We start from the raw sequence: 12,263 nt of genomic DNA, 5'->3' as shown, positions 1-12,263 counted from the left end.
ATGGCCTCCGATACTCCAAACGGCTTGGAACAAGGGCTTTGAAGAAGGGCTTAAAGAAGGGCTTGAGAGGAGGGCTTGAGAGAAGAAGCAATGCAAAGTAGATATGAAAACACAAACGCATGAAACAAAGAAGTGGATACTGAAAACACTAAATGTAGAAAACGAAGGGTCTTAATAAAAATACGGCCTCATTCGATATTATCGAACACTACTCGATATTATCAAAGAAATGTTCGATAATATCGGACACTTCTCGATAATATCTGAAAACGTATTTTCCCACTAGCATGAAGTGTATGAGACGATTTTATCGAGCAATGCTTGATATATTGAGATTTGAATCTCGATATTATCGAGAATCAATCAATAACATCGACAATTCATCCAATTTTCTGTTTTAGCTGCTGGACGATTTTAGGTTATATTTCGATATTATCGATCAATGATCGATATTATCTATTTATTAATTTCAATAATATCGACAGATCATCGATATATGCCGATACGAGCTACTCAAACTACCTCACTGGACTAAAATGAGCTAGTTATCGATACTATCGATAAGTGCTCGATATTGTCGATGACCTATGCTCGATATAATTGGCGATCGATCGATTATATCGACGGCCAAATTTTTTGTATATGAGAATGTCGTACTCGATATTATCGAGAATGGCCGATATATTAAGGTTTGCATATCGATATTATTAAACAGTTGTCAATAATATCGACAATTTATCCATTTTTCAATTTTGTTGCTGGAGAATCATGGATATGCACCTACTCAGTAGAATCATATAACACCAATCTGGAAAGGTAACTAGCCATTAAGTTCTCTAATCATTTCTTATCTTTTATCTCTAAATTAAATTCGTGGAGTAGGAGGATCCATCTCAAAAGTCTCGGATTTGAATCCTTCTTAGATAGCAAATATTTCAAAGCCGAGAGGTCCGTGAAAATGACCACTTTGGATCCTACCAAGTAGGACCTAAACTTATCCAAAGCAAAAACTACTGCAAGTAACTCATTTTCAATTGTTAAGTAGTTCACTTAGGCCGAGTTTAAAGTTCTAATCATATAGTAAATAACGTAAGGCCGTTTATCTTTCCTTTGGCCCAAAATGGCCCATATGACATAATCACTTGCATCGCACATTAGTTCAAAAGGAAGTATCCAATCTAGTGGACGCATGATAAGTGCATTGGTAATGAATGATTTAATTTTATTAAAAGCATTTGCACACACATCTGTCCACTTAAATGAGACATTCTTTTGGAGAATATTTGTTAAGGGTCTAGTAATGGCACTAAAGTCCTTAATGAATCTTCTATAGAAACCGGCGTGCCTTAGAAGTGATCTAATATCTCTAACAGTTCGGGGAATAGGTAGATTAGCAATAATGTCCAGTTTTGAGCGATCTACCTCGATTTCATTTTTGGAGATAACATGGCCCAAAATAATTCTCTTTTGAACTATGAAATGACACTTCTCTCAATTTAAGACAAGGTGTTTCTCTTCACACCTAGATAAGACAAGAGATAAATTGTTAAGGCATTCCTCAAAACTACTCCCAAATACAGAGAAATCATCCATGAAAATCTCAAGAAACTTCCCAACCATATTTAAAAAAATATTTATCATATACCGTTAGAAAGTTACTGAGGTGTTACATAATTCAAATGGCATCCGTTTGAAAGCAAACGTGTCAAATGAACAAGTGAACATTTTCTCCTAGTCTTCTAGGGCTATCTCTATTTGGTTATATCCGGAATATCCATCAAGGAAGCTATAGAAGGAGTAACATGTTATCCTCTCTAAAACTTGATCAATGAATGGAAGAGGAAAATGGTCCTTCTTTGTGACCGTATTCAATTTTCTATAGTCAATGCAAACGCCAACCAGTGGTGACACGTGTTGGTATGAGTTCATTATTAGAATTTTGCACGATAGTTATTCCAGATTTCTTTGGAACTACTTGGGTTGGACTCACCTAAACAATATCAGATATTGGGTAGATGATTCCCACATCCAACAATTTGATCAACTCATTTTTTACAACTTCCATCATTTTTGGATTGAGACGTTTTTAAAATTGTCTAATTGGTTTGGCATCCTCATCGAGGTGAATTCAATGAGTGTATATGGAAGGGCTTATACCCTTAATGTCATAAATGGTCCAACCCAAGGCCCCTTTGTGGTCCCTTAAAACATTCAACAATTTAATCTCTTGATCCTTTTCTAAAAAAGAAAAGATCACCACAGGATAGCAAAAATTGTCCAGCAACGAAATAAAAAAATGGATGAATTGTCGATATTATCAACAACTGTTCAATAATATCAATATGCAAACCTCAATATATCAAGCCATTCTCGATAATATCAAGTAAGGACATTCTAATATACGAAAAATTTGGCCGACGATATAATCGATCGATCACCGATTATAATGAGCATAAGTCATCGATAATATCGAGCACTTATCAATAATATTGATAACTAACTCATTTTGGTCCAGTGAGGTAGTTGGAATAGCTCGTATCGACATATATCGACGATCTCTCGATATTATCGAAATCAATAAATCGATAATATCGATCACTGATAAATATAACTTAAAATCGTCCAGTAGCTAAAACACAAAATTGGATGAATTGTTGATATTATCGACTGATTCTCAATAATATCGAGATTCAAACTTTGATATATTGAGCATTGCTCTATAAAATTGTGTCATATAGTTCATGCTAGTGGGAAAATAAGTTTTCGGATATTATCGAGAAGTGTTCAATATTATCGAACATTTTTTCGATAATATCGAACGGGGCCGGATTTTTATTTTGACCCTTCATTTTTTGCATTTAGTGTTTTCAATATCCACTTCCTTATTTCATGCATTTGCGTTTTCATCTTCACTTTGCATTGCTTCTTCTCTCAAGCCCTCCCCTTAAGCCTTTCTTCAAAGCCCTTCTTTCAAGCCGTTTTCATCCTCACTTTGCATTGCCTCTACTCTCAAGCCCTTCTCTTAAGCCCTTCTTTAAGCCCTTCTTCAAAGCCGTTTGGAGTATCGGAGGCCATCTTCTAAGCATTTCCTCATGGTATTCGTATTGTTTAGGTAAGATTCTAATTCTATATTCTTGATTCCCTCATACATATCGTTAGTTTGCTACAACCGATTTTGAGTTTTGGAGTTCTTTCTTACTTTATCTCTCTTCAATCCATCCAAACAGTCGTAATACCAAAGGATAAAGGGAAAAAGACTACGATTGAAGAGTCCTTGAGGGGAGATCGAACTAAACTCCGATCAAGACCTACATCGGAACGGGCGGACAAACCAACTTCCCCAACTGAATAGCCTGCTAGATGAGCTCGTACTCAATGGAGTGCTCCCACTCAGGCTCCTCCTCCACCTGTTCAACCAGAAGTCTTGATCCCACAGGTTCCTCCTCCTATTAAGAACCTGTATGACAAATTTCGTGTCAGAAAAATGGTGTACGAGAAAAAGATCGATCGAGAGTGCATCCGACCATTTGGGATACTTGAAATTTTAGAGAAGTTAGTTGGAGTAACATCCTAAATTTTGGAGGGACGGTTAGAAATGAACAAATGATCAGATTCTATACTACTGTCACTCACTGGTGTTGCACCCTGCTTCTTTTGTAGTCACCATTGGAGAGACCTCCACTACCATTACTCCTAGGGTAATTGCCTCGCTTTTTGGAATTCCAGCCTCATTTCGAGGGCTAACTGATCACTACATTGATTTCGTAGATGTACGAATACAAATCATCAAGTATTTCTGTAAGGGACAGAATGTGTCGTGGTATGAGGGTAATGCACTTAAAGCATCAAACATTGAAGACAAGTACAAGGTACTCTACAATATCTTCTGTTTGAATGTTTATCAGAGGGGAACAAATAATTCTGACATTACCCCTTGTATGTTAGATATTCTCTACAGCATCTGTAAGGGTATTCCTTTGTGTCTTCCCAGCATCATGGTTCACCTCATTACCTACTACATTCACAGCACAAGATGCACATGTATTGCATTCGCATACCTATTATGTTTACTCTATCGCCATGTTGGCCTGATGCCCACTACTGACCTACCCAAACCCGTTCGAATGTTTGATAAAAATAATGAAACTGGGGACGAAAAGGGCATCAACATTAAGAGTGTGCAGTGAAGATTTTGAAGGAGAAATAGAAGCAGAGGCAGCAATGACGAATGTAATTGAGACGGAATTAGCCGACACCGACTATCATACAAAGGGAGAGCAACGTGAGGTACCACGACCCTCATATAGTCATACTAGTCGGCGGATGCCATACCGTGGCCTCAGGGAATCCATTCTTTTACGACTGAATGAGCAGGACAGACGACTTACGCGACTGGAGCGGCTTTCTGAAGCTATGAAGAAGAGTTTGGAGTGGGTGGAGTAGAAGATTCAGACCCTTATTGCCACAATCACCTGCAGCGTGATGATGTCGCTCTGTCGGAGGGGGGTCCGTCCGGCTAGTCAATTCAACTTGTGCTTAGTCATGACTATTCGCTTGCGCATGCAATATCTTTTTGGGATGTCAAGCCAGACGTATCTTATTTTCGAACTGTTTCCTTAGATAGTGGCGTGAATATTATTTTGACTGATGATTTTACTACCCAAACTTGGGGTAGTTATTTTGATTACAGTGTATGGCTTTATGATGAAATTTTTTTATGCACTTCATGTTATTTTGCATGTTCTCATTTATCCCAATTCAAGTTGTGCTTGATAATATCTCGATCTTATCAGTATCACAACATGCGCGATATTAAAACCACAATCTTTCATTTTCCTTCCAATTGTTGATGGATTTCTTGCTAAAGCTTCACTGAAAGTTCCAATACTATGTGCAATAGTACGCATATTGATTCATACATAAAACGATATTGGATATGTATGAGACCACAATCTTTCATTTTCCTTACATTCTGATGCATGCAATAGCATGCATATAATACAATACTATGGATATGCCTAGCGTGTGTAGTTGAGTGGCCCAAATGATCCTATGCCTAGCATACCACGTATTGGAGGAAGTAGTGTACTATGTAGCTGTTCCCGTCTTTACCTGTGATTTAGGTAACAGTACTTCATTCATCATGAATTTTTAATTATATGGAAGGATCTAATGCTCCTTATGTTTTCCCTTGACATGATTGTAAATAGTTTTCAATATTCTTGTTATGGTCAATTTCATTGGCTGTCCCGCTCCCACAACAAGCAGGAGCCTTTATCATAGCAAGTTCATTGTTTGACAAGAATATCTTGTAGTGGCTAGCACCTTTATGGTTGACTGATGTGTTCATATTTACAAGTTTATCTTTTTGTAACATTTGTACAATGAATCATTGGTTCTTTCAAATTCCTATCAAAGATAATTCAGCAGGGCAAACATGAAATTAAGCGAGCAAACTAGAAATTCAACGAGGCAAACTGAAAATTCAGCGGGGAAGCATGAAATTGAGCAGGGCAAACATGAAATTCAGCAAGGCAAACATGAAATTAAACAGGGCAAACATGAAATTGAGTGGGGCAAACATGAAATTCAACGAGGCAAACTAGAAATTCAGCGAGGCAAACTGAAAATTGAGTGAGGCAGACATGAAATTGAGCTGGGCAAACATGAAATTCAGCGGGGGAAACTGAAAATATAGCAAGCCTGGCATGAAATTGAGCTGGGCAAACATTAAATAGAGCAAGCCTAGCAGGATATTCAATTGGGCAAACATTAAATAGAGGGAGCCTAACATGAAATTAAGCTGGGTAAACATGAAATTGATCGATCCTAGCATGAAATTGAGCTGGGCAGACATGAAATTGAGCGATCCTAGCATGAAATTGAGTTGGGCAAACATTAAATTGAGCGATCTTGGCATGAAATTGAGTGAGCCCTAACATAAAATTGAGTGAGCTTCAAATGGAATTGAGCAAGTTTCACATGAATTTGAACGATCAACGCATAAAATTGACTAAGCCTAACAAATGAAATTGTACGAGCCTGACATGAAATTCACCGATCCTAACATGGAATTGACCGAACTTCACATGAAATTAAATGAGTAGCCAATCAATTGTCATCAACTTAGGCTCGTCTCAATTTCCTTGAGTTATTCAAATTCAACCATGCAATGGCTAAGTTTGACCAAGCACCGTCAGCAAATTACTAGCTGAATTTCCACAGTTAGTTAGTGAATTGTCATTGCACTGTCATTCAATACTACAAAGGAAAGTAACTATAAACCCCACTAGGCTTTTTTTTTAAAGATCTATACCTTCAACAACTGTAGTACTGGTTAAATGCAAGTTGAGAAAGGGTGCTTTGAGGTGAGGGAATATTTTGAACCTTTTCAAAGATTGCAGCTACAACCAATGTGGAGAATTTCACGTAACCCTAACCAAGATGGAAAATGGTAAATGTAGAATGATAATATGTAGATAATAAACGGAGATTTTAGTAAGGAAATGGGAAGAAAAACGTGCTTACGAGTGTTTTTCGTTGAAATGGAGTGAGAAAGGAATGTGTTTTGAATATGCACGCATGGGTTATCCGTTAAAGAGAGTGAAAGCGATGGCAGTGAAGAGCAAGGGTATTTTTGCCCTCGAATGCTTTGTCTGTATGTGAAAAGTCTAAGTTGGAAAGTTAAGGTTTGGATGCTTCATAAAAGACGCTGGATAAAAGGTGGGGTCTACAGTGATAATTTTCTCAAAGTTGAGCTTAGGGAGTTTCGTGTTTGATTTTCCAATTCACGGGGAAATGCGGTAATAAATATTTCCCTCGTTAATTGCCGCACTCTTTCCCGTAATTGATTTGACGGCTTACTTTTTAGGTGTAAAAATGGCAAATATTGTGAAATATTTGTACTACCCACCATGATGCATGTCATATATCTACACCGTTCGGCCATTATGTCAGATGAATTTATGATATAAGCTAAAAAAGGAGGCATATCCAAAGCTCAAGTGGACCACGCCATAGAAAAATGTGAATTAAATAATTACCGTTAAAAACTTTCTAAGGCCATTGTTTTTTTTGGTATGGGCCAGTTGAGTGTTGGATCTAACTCATTTTTCTTCTCATATTTCAAAATGATGTGATAAAATGGATGAATGGAACAGATATATCATATAAATCAAGATATGGTCCTAAAATGGACACTACTACTTTTGAACCGGTTTCCAATAAATGCAATTCCTATAAGTGAAACTGTAATAATTACCCATTCCCAGGATGTTTACCGGTTCCAGGTGAAACGATAATTACCCGTGTATTTATAAGGAACCCGATTTGATTAGTTACTTTTTTGACAAGGAATCCGAAAACATTACAAAATATATACGGGTCCTATGTGATGCATTTCACTTATCCACGCTGTTCATCCATTATGCCTTTTGAATTTATAGCATGGGCAAAAAAATGAGATATATCCAAAACTCAAGTGGACCACACCATATGAAAACAAGAATAGAATACTTACTATTAAAAACTTTGTGAGGCCACTGATTCTTTTGGTGCGGGCCACCTGAGTGCTGGATCATCCTCATTTTTTGGCTCATGCCTCAAAATATTGTGGTAAAACATATGGACAGAATTGATATATCATATACAGTACCTTGAGGTTCAAAAATTTTAAATACCTATTTGAACTGGTACCCAATGCAGAAGTTTCCTGGATTTTCAAACGAATGAAACGGTAATAATTACCCATTTCCTGCGTATTTAACCAAGCTCATGGTAATAATTACCCATTTCCTGAGTATTTACCCAAAGTTGAGCCTATCGTTGTTGCATCACTTGATGGTTCGAATCTTGCACTCGTTTCACTTGAAATAAGTTCTCATAAATATTCTCACGAGCTATGTTGAGAACTGGTCCGCATGTCAGCATTCTATATATTACCTGCAGATGCCGCATTGGCTGCAATGAAATTGCCTCTTTGAGATCTGCGTGAAAGAGATGGATTCCATGTCATCAGCAGATGAAAAGAATACTGTCCATGTGGCATAATTGGGTAGATCCTGACTGTTAATGAGGTGGGCCTACTAAACAATGAATCGAAACTGAGAAGTTCACGCACCAGATTCAAGGCCAGCCGCAGCAAAGATCATTCATCAATCAGGCCTGAGATCCAGGATCCTACGCATGTCATGGCCTTAGATGAGGCCCATCTCATTAATTTCGCCAACACCAACTGCTAGATTTGACCACAGATGGACACCAAAAGGAGAAATGAGTGCACACATTCAACGGTCGATATTTCCTGTGGGCAGATGGTTCAATGATGTGCCCTTTGTGGTATGGCCAACATTATGGGCAGTCTGGATTGTGCCACGTGTCCAAAGCATCACAAAGTTGGGCTAGACTCAGTAATGAGCAGAATATTTCACAATCATTTTCAAAATGGTAGTGATATTCAAATATCCGAATTGTGGGGCACATTGCAGATTGAGCATATCTCAAATATCACACCGCACAACAAATCAAGACCATTCATTTGATTGATGCCAAATAGATGGTTAGGATCAAAACTGTGAGTGGTACAAATTCCAGGTGCCAAATCAGATGGCTACGTTAAACAACTCGCGATATTTTTTTGGCTACGCTCCGTCCGATATTGGATCAGAGATTCCAACGGTACAGTTTCCGTACAACTAGGCCACGTGTACGGTTGACGAGTTACCACTAAGAATGCCAAAAGAGTACTCACATCGTCGTCGTAGAATTTACATATGCCGCAGAAGTAATGCCCCATCACGGTTCCACATCCCATGCACGATCTAACAACCTGCTTTGAAATTATTCACGTAGTCAACGTGAAAAGACGAAACTACCCTAATGTACAAACTATTCCACTGTTGGAAGTGTGTGCAGATTCGAGCCGTTCAAGTGGCATTCTCCAAAGTGGATGTACCATAGGCTGAAAAACAGGCTGGTCAATTGATCAGGTGGGCCAATCACGTTAGTCTAATGTATACCGTCGGTTATCCTTTTTCAACATCGAAATTTTCTCGTAGTCAGGTGCCCACCTGAGAATCAGACCAGCCGCTTTTGGGGGCCCATCTGATGAACAGCCCATCTCAAGCACGTGCGTTCCATAAGCACGTATGCAAGTGCTTCTAGATTTGGAAGTGAACAAACCGGTTGCTCATGCTCACAGTTCGAACAGATGACCTGAAAACAAACCAATCATCCTATCAGACTCACCTTCCAGCAAGGAGAATGTGAGATTGAGGCCATGCACTAAGGTGGGGCCCACAAAATATATAGCCCACCATATCACGTGGAGGCAAATGTACAGTTGTCACAAGATAACATATTGTATGATTCCAGGTAGGGCTGAAATTCTGGCGGGTTCAACCGGACCAACCCATGACCGACCCCATCGTTGGGTAGGGCTTGGCAGGATGTATTGGGTTCAGTCTCGGGCTTGGACTATACAAACACCAACCCGATAAAACTTGGGTCGGGCTTGGATTAAGGTCCCGGGTTGTCTAAACCAACTTGAACCCGGTCAATATATAAGCTATTTATAAATTATAATTGAGTGCAGATCATTTGTGTTGAAGGCATAGAAAATTCCATTGCTGTTGAGCCTCGTTAATCCATGTTATTTCCAATTACTCAAGCTAACAAAATACATTGTATTTATCTCTCCTAAATAGTTTGGGTGCTACCCAACACGACTTTTAAAAGAGTAGTTGTCCTGTATTTTAACTTGTTTTTTAAGAAAAAATGAAATTCTCTATGATATATATATATATATATATATATATATATATAATAAAATCATAGATAAAAAAAGAAGATGTGTTTTGAAATATAATAGACTAATGTAATAACAAAAATATTAACATGTATCCACCTGACCAACCAGACTAAGCTCACTTGGATTGGGCTTGGGTTGAGTTGGGTTTGAAGTATAGGAACCTTGGGTTGGGCTAGGGTTGAGCGCTAACCTAGCCCATCCCACCAGACTTTCAGCTGTAATTCCAGGTACAGATGTGGCCCACCTGAGAAAGAGAGGACCAGGAATCTCAACACTCCAATTTTGAATATCCGCATCCCACTGTTGAGATTCCCACCAGCAATTCATGGACGGTCAGAGATTAGAAATCACAGTCGAAAAATCCAGTTGATTGAACAATCCTAACCATTGAGTCGTGGACACGTTTTTTTGCTGAAATAAGAACGTTGGAAGTTTTTCATTTCATCCGTCCAATAAATGTCCACCAATCCAATAGTTTTATTAGAGAGAACGTGCAATTTAATGGATGCCAGGTCTACCACATTTGAGTGCCTGAGTATCAAGTGTCATTCATAGCCAGAGCATCATAAAAATCATGAAAAAGAAAAGGGAAGGAGTTGATTACAAGTTGCACATCATGGCTGGGCAGCTCATGTCCATTGCCTCCATTCAACAGATTCTGAAGCACATACGCCAAATGTACAAACGTTAGTAAATTTTACAAAACTACCCTTTTCTTCGATGTCTGAAAATTAAAGTGAGAAAAGATGAGAAAGTAAGAAAATAAGAAACAACCACACCTTAGTTTCGTTGTGGCAGTGCCTACAGGGAAAGATTTCACCACAACAAGGTGATCTTATTTTGCAATTCCTCTTGTAATGCTTGCATCTGTGTATTTTTAATAAAAACATGATTAGATCCAGATTGGGAAAATTAGCCAGTGCAATCAATTGATCCAGACTGTTGATTAGGTCCAATACACATTTCATTGGCAACAAGAAAAGATCAAGTCATTCTGACAGTAGTTAACCATTTTATCAACGGAGTTCAATATGGACGGTCAAGATTGTTCACACAAAAATAGGTCTAAAAAGTAATTTGATAATGCTGGTTGTTAGGGGCAATCATGGATTGCTTATGATTCAAAAGAAACACTTTTGTTAGGCAATCATAACCATCCAATCAATGGCTTAGAAAAGGGACGGCTATAAATAATAAGGAGAAATCAAAGACGTGATACCATCAGATCAGTTCTATTTTTTCGTCGAAAACATGAATTCTGTTATTCACCTAACAGACGGTTCAGATCGATCTGTTTGAACTTTCAAAGTTATCAGATTAGAGTGCAGTAATAGCACTGGAGCATTTCTTTATAAACATAAAAGAGAATTTAAACGGAACAGAAACGTTAAGATACGACATTGTATTTGAATTTTTACATACAACACTTTATTCCTGCTAACGCATTACCTTTGAACAACATCCGAGCCGTTCAAAAGGTGGGACTCACTATGAAGACCGTTTGTGACTAAAACTAGGACGGTCTGCTTATCAGCAGGCATCACCGTCAAAATCAATGGGCATGATGATGATCTGATCCGATCCACAGGTATAGCCCACAGACTGAGTGGATTTATCTGACTTTCGGCCCAGGTGATCTTTAATGATATGGCCCACCTTTCTACGGTTTGGATGTTCTGCACAATTTGAAAATTTTCTAACAACAGAAAGAAAACACATTCACATCAAGCTGCAGTAACGTGCATAGATACGTACGAACGCACCTACCATAACAGGCAACTCGATCAGAGCCGTCCAAAACATAGGCCCATTTTGATTGGGGTGGAACCCAATAATCTCATTCAATAGAAAACCCAAACCGTCGAATTAACAGACAATTGCTTACTGAATCTCAACTACTGCAATTTGTCTTTCCAACCATCCGTTAGAGCGACATGGAAAGAAATGGTCGGTCAGGACTAACTCACAATCGAGCCCATCAATTGGACGGTCTGGATTGAATACTCATAGAACTTCTAGTGTGAGTACTAAGTATACGTATACGAACCCGTATTCTCCTTTGCCATACGCTTCCATGGCTGCACTACGTCTACGGCCTAAGAAGGCGTGAGAAATTTCACCTGAGCTTGAATAGATTTCGTCTGTATATAATACAGATCGACCCGTATGCATCTATTCTCAATGAGAATTTAGAGCCTCGACATTTGTGGTGGATCCAGATCAGACGGTCTAAAAGTAGACACGTCAGCTACCCCTTAGCTTTTAGTAAATGACAAAAGATTAATTTTCTTATTTTTCCCAAACTACTATTAAAGAGGACCGTAATTTATTGTAAGTAATCGGGTCCCAGTGTGGCAGAGGATAACATGCTACCGCGGGCATATCTGCTCAGGACGGGGATTGTCAGTCCCCGGAAGCTTTGTGGGGCCCACATAGATTTCCGTGACAAATCCAC

General features: G+C 38.6%; 1 pseudogene; it reads right to left on the bottom strand.

Moving 5' to 3' along the window:
* The window catches only part of LOC131246674 (E3 ubiquitin-protein ligase MIEL1-like), a 49,991-nt pseudogene extending 37,827 nt beyond the window's left edge, over positions 1-12,164 (bottom strand).
* Between the last annotated feature and the right edge of the window lie 99 nt (positions 12,165-12,263).

The sequence above is a fragment of the Magnolia sinica genome, chromosome 5 (assembly GCF_029962835.1).
Source record: "Magnolia sinica isolate HGM2019 chromosome 5, MsV1, whole genome shotgun sequence".
In the NCBI taxonomy this organism is placed as follows: domain Eukaryota; kingdom Viridiplantae; phylum Streptophyta; class Magnoliopsida; order Magnoliales; family Magnoliaceae; genus Magnolia; species Magnolia sinica.
The sequence above is the reverse complement of the archived record's forward strand: the minus strand, read 5'-3'. Positions and strand labels throughout refer to the sequence as shown.